Here is a 6,100-nt window from a genome sequence, read left to right on the forward strand (position 1 = left end):
CGGAAGGCCGATTTTGATGCACTTTTTTCGGATTGGGTTGTTGGTCAGACACCCCCATATGGTAACCCGCCGGCGGACACCAGGAGAACCAGGGACCGACTCCTGGCTCACGGAAGGCCGATTTTGATGCACTTTTTTCGGATTGGGTTGTTGGTCAGACACCCCCATATGGTTAACCGCCGGCGGACACCAGGAGAACCAGGGACCGACTCCTGGCTCACGGAAGGCCGATTTTGATGCACTTTTTTCGGATTGGGTTGTTGGTCAGACACCCCCATATGGTTAACCGCCGGCGGACACCAGGAGAACCAGGGACCAACTCCTGGCTCACGGAAGGCCGATTTTGATGCACTTTTTTCGGATTGGGTTGTTGGTCAGACACCCCCATATGGTTAACCGCCGGCGGACACCAGGAGAACCAGGGACCGACTCCTGGCTCACGGAAGGCCGATTTTGATGCACTTTTTTCGGATTGGGTTGTTGGTCAGACACCCCCATATGGTAACCCGCCGGCAGACACCAGGAGAACCAGGGACCGACTCCTGGCTCACGGAAGGCCGATTTTGATGCACTTTTTTCGGATTGGGGTGGGGGTCAGACAGCCCCCATATGGTTAACCGCCGGCGGACACCAGGAGAACCAGGGACCGACTCCTGGCTCACGGAAGGCCGATTTTGATGCACTTTTTTCGGATTGGGTTGTTGGTCAGACACCCCCATATGGTTAACCGCCGGCGGACACCAGGAGAACCAGGGACCGACTCCTGGCTCACGGAAGGCCGATTTTGATGCACTTTCGGATTGGGTTGTTGGTCAGACACCCCCATATGGTAACCCGCCGGCGGACACCAGGAGAACCAGGGACCGACTCCTGGCTCACGCAAGGCCGATTTTGATGCACTTTTTTCGGATTGGGGTGGGGGTCAGACACCCCCCATATGGTAACCCGCCGGCGGACACCAGGAGAACCAGGGACCGACTCCTGGCTCACGGAAGGCCGATTTTGATGCACTTTTTTCGGATTGGGTTGTTGGTCAGACACCCCCATATGGTTAACCGCCGGCGGACACCAGGAGAACCAGGGACCGACTCCTGGCTCACGGAAGGCCGATTTTGATGCACTTTTTTCGGATTGGGTTGTTGGTCAGACACCCCCATATGGTTAACCGCCGGCGGACACCAGGAGAACCAGGGACCGACTCCTGGCTCACGGAAGGCCGATTTTGATGCACTTTTTTCGGATTGGGTTGTTGGTCAGACACCCCCATATGGTAACCCGCCGGCAGACACCAGGAGAACCAGGGACCGACTCCTGGCTCACGGAAGGCCGATTTTGATGCACTTTTTTCGGATTGGGGTGGGGGTCAGACACCCCCATATGGTTAACCGCCGGCGGACACCAGGAGAACCAGGGACCGACTCCTGGCTCACGGAAGGCTGATTTTGATGCACTTTTTTCGGATTGGGTTGTTGGTCAGACACCCCCATATGGTTAACCGCCGGCGGACACCAGGAGAACCAGGGACCGACTCTTGGCTCACGGAAGGCCGATTTTGATGCACTTTTTTCGGATTGGGTTGTTGGTCAGACACCCCCATATGGTAACCCGCCGGCGGACACCAGGAGAACCAGGGACCGACTCCTGGCTCACGGAAGGCCGATTTTGATGCACTTTTTTCGGATTGGGGTGGGGGTCAGACAGCCCCATATGGTTAACCGCCGGCGGACACCAGGAGAACCAGGGACCGACTCCTGGCTCACGGAAGGCCGATTTTGATGCACTTTTTTCGGATTGGGTTGTTGGTCAGACACCCCCATATGGTTAACCGCCGGCGGACACCAGGAGAACCAGGGACCGACTCTTGGCTCACGGAAGGCCGATTTTGATGCACTTTTTTCGGATTGGGTTGTTGGTCAGACACCCCCCATATGGTAACCCGCCGGCGGACACCAGGAGAACCAGGGACCGACTCCTGGCTCACGCAAGGCCGATTTTGATGCACTTTTTTCGGATTGGGGTGGGGGTCAGACACCCCCATATGGTAACCCGCCGGCGGACACCAGGAGAACCAGGGACCGACTCCTGGCTCACGGAAGGCCGATTTTGATGCACTTTTTTCGGATTGGGTTGTTGGTCAGACACCCCCATATGGTTAACCGCCGGCGGACACCAGGAGAACCAGGGACCGACTCCTGGCTCACGGAAGGCCGATTTTGATGCACTTTTTTCGGATTGGGTTGTTGGTCAGACACCCCCATATGGTTAACCGCCGGCGGACACCAGGAGAACCAGGGACCAACTCCTGGCTCACGGAAGGCCGATTTTGATGCACTTTTTTCGGATTGGGTTGTTGGTCAGACACCCCCATATGGTTAACCGCCGGCGGACACCAGGAGAACCAGGGACCAACTCCTGGCTCACGGAAGGCCGATTTTGATGCACTTTTTTCGGATTGGGTTGTTGGTCAGACACCCCCATATGGTAACCCGCCGGCAGACACCAGGAGAACCAGGGACCGACTCCTGGCTCACGGAAGGCCGATTTTGATGCACTTTTTTCGGATTGGGTTGTTGGTCAGACACCCCCATATGGTTAACCGCCGGCGGACACCAGGAGAACCAGGGACCGACTCCTGGCTCACGGAACCTGAATTTTGATGCACTTTTTCGGATTGGGTTTTGGGTCAGACACCCCCATATGGTTTAACGCCGGCGGACACCAGGAGAACCAGGGACCAACTCCTGGCTCACGGAAGGCCGATTTTGATGCACTTTTTTCGGATTGGGTTGTTGGTCAGACACCCCCATATGGTTAACCGCCGGCGGACACCAGGAGAACCAGGGGACCGACTCCTGGCTCACGGAAGGCCGATTTTGATGCACTTTTTTCGGATTGGGTTGTTGGTCAGACACCCCCATATGGTTAACCGCCGGCGGACACCAGGAGAACCAGGGACCGACTCCTGGCTCACGGAAGGCCGATTTTGATGCACTTTTTTCGGATTGGGTTGTTGGTCAGACAGCCCCATATGGTTAACCGCCGGCGGACACCAGGAGAACCAGGGACCGACTCCTGGCTCACGGAAGGCCGATTTTGATGCACTTTTTTCGGATTGGGTTGTTGGTCAGACACCCCCATATGGTTAACCGCCGGCGGACACCAGGAGAACCAGGGACCGACTCTTGGCTCACGGAAGGCCGATTTTGATGCACTTTTTTCGGATTGGGTTGTTGGTCAGACACCCCCATATGGTAACCCGCCGGCGGACACCAGGAGAACCAGGGACCGACTCCTGGCTCACGCAAGGCCGATTTTGATGCACTTTTTTCGGATTGGGGTGGGGGTCAGACACCCCCATATGGTAACCCGCCGGCGGACACCAGGAGAACCAGGGACCGACTCCTGGCTCACGGAAGGCCGATTTTGATGCACTTTTTTCGGATTGGGTTGTTGGTCAGACACCCCCATATGGTTAACCGCCGGCGGACACCAGGAGAACCAGGGACCGACTCCTGGCTCACGGAAGGCCGATTTTGATGCACTTTTTTCGGATTGGGTTGTTGGTCAGACACCCCCATATGGTTAACCGCCGGCGGACACCAGGAGAACCAGGGACCGACTCCTGGCTCACGGAAGGCCGATTTTGATGCACTTTTTTCGGATTGGGTTGTTGGTCAGACACCCCCATATGGTAACCCGCCGGCAGACACCAGGAGAACCAGGGACCGACTCCTGGCTCACGGAAGGCCGATTTTGATGCACTTTTTTCGGATTGGGGTGGGGGTCAGACACCCCCATATGGTTAACCGCCGGCGGACACCAGGAGAACCAGGGACCGACTCCTGGCTCACGGAAGGCTGATTTTGATGCACTTTTTTCGGATTGGGTTGTTGGTCAGACACCCCCATATGGTTAACCGCCGGCGGACACCAGGAGAACCAGGGACCGACTCTTGGCTCACGGAAGGCCGATTTTGATGCACTTTTTTCGGATTGGGTTGTTGGTCAGACACCCCCATATGGTAACCCGCCGGCGGACACCAGGAGAACCAGGGACCGACTCCTGGCTCACGGAAGGCCGATTTTGATGCACTTTTTTCGGATTGGGGTGGGGGTCAGACAGCCCCATATGGTTAACCGCCGGCGGACACCAGGAGAACCAGGGACCGACTCCTGGCTCACGGAAGGCCGATTTTGATGCACTTTTTTCGGATTGGGTTGTTGGTCAGACACCCCCATATGGTTAACCGCCGGCGGACACCAGGAGAACCAGGGACCGACTCTTGGCTCACGGAAGGCCGATTTTGATGCACTTTTTTCGGATTGGGTTGTTGGTCAGACACCCCCATATGGTAACCCGCCGGCGGACACCAGGAGAACCAGGGACCGACTCCTGGCTCACGCAAGGCCGATTTTGATGCACTTTTTTCGGATTGGGGTGGGGGTCAGACACCCCCATATGGTAACCCGCCGGCGGACACCAGGAGAACCAGGGACCGACTCCTGGCTCACGGAAGGCCGATTTTGATGCACTTTTTTCGGATTGGGTTGTTGGTCAGACACCCCCATATGGTTAACCGCCGGCGGACACCAGGAGAACCAGGGACCGACTCCTGGCTCACGGAAGGCCGATTTTGATGCACTTTTTTCGGATTGGGTTGTTGGTCAGACACCCCCATATGGTTAACCGCCGGCGGACACCAGGAGAACCAGGGACCGACTGCTGGCTCACGGAAGGCCGATTTTGATGCACTTTTTTCGGATTGGGTTGTTGGTCAGACACCCCCATATGGTAACCCGCCGGCAGACACCAGGAGAACCAGGGACCGACTCCTGGCTCACGGAAGGCCGATTTTGATGCACTTTTTTCGGATTGGGGTGGGGGTCAGACACCCCCATATGGTTAACCGCCGGCGGACACCAGGAGAACCAGGGACCGACTCCTGGCTCACGGAAGGCTGATTTTGATGCACTTTTTTCGGATTGGGTTGTTGGTCAGACACCCCCATATGGTTAACCGCCGGCGGACACCAGGAGAACCAGGGACCGACTCTTGGCTCACGGAAGGCCGATTTTGATGCACTTTTTTCGGATTGGGTTGTTGGTCAGACACCCCCATATGGTTAACCGCCGGCGGACACCAGGAGAACCAGGGACCGACTCCTGGCTCACGGAAGGCCGATTTTGATGCACTTTTTTCGGATTGGGTTGTTGGTCAGACACCCCCATATGGTAACCCGCCGGCAGACACCAGGAGAACCAGGGACCGACTCCTGGCTCACGGAAGGCCGATTTTGATGCACTTTTTTCGGATTGGGGTGGGGGTCAGACACCCCCATATGGTAACCCGCCGGCGGACACCAGGAGAACCAGGGACCGACTCCTGGCTCACGGAAGGCCGATTTTGATGCACTTTTTTCGGATTGGGTTGTTGGTCAGACACCCCCATATGGTTAACCGCCGGCGGACACCAGGAGAACCAGGGACCGACTCCTGGCTCACGGAAGGCCGATTTTGATGCACTTTTTTCGGATTGGGTTGTTGGTCAGACACCCCCATATGGTTAACCGCCGGCGGACACCAGGAGAACCAGGGACCGACTGCTGGCTCACGGAAGGCCGATTTTGATGCACTTTTTTCGGATTGGGTTGTTGGTCAGACACCCCCATATGGTAACCCGCCGGCAGACACCAGGAGAACCAGGGACCGACTCCTGGCTCACGGAAGGCCGATTTTGATGCACTTTTTTCGGATTGGGGTGGGGGTCAGACACCCCCATATGGTTAACCGCCGGCGGACACCAGGAGAACCAGGGACCGACTCCTGGCTCACGGAAGGCTGATTTTGATGCACTTTTTTCGGATTGGGTTGTTGGTCAGACACCCCCATATGGTTAACCGCCGGCGGACACCAGGAGAACCAGGGACCGACTCTTGGCTCACGGAAGGCCGATTTTGATGCACTTTTTTCGGATTGGGTTGTTGGTCAGACACCCCCATATGGTTAACCGCCGGCGGACACCAGGAGAACCAGGGACCGACTCCTGGCTCACGGAAGGCCGATTTTGATGCACTTTTTTCGGATTGGGTTGTTGGTCAGAC

Source organism: Coregonus lavaretus, assembly GCF_964263955.1.
Source record: "Coregonus lavaretus genome assembly, contig: HAP1_SCAFFOLD_553, whole genome shotgun sequence".
Classification (NCBI taxonomy): Eukaryota; Metazoa; Chordata; class Actinopteri; order Salmoniformes; family Salmonidae; genus Coregonus; species Coregonus lavaretus.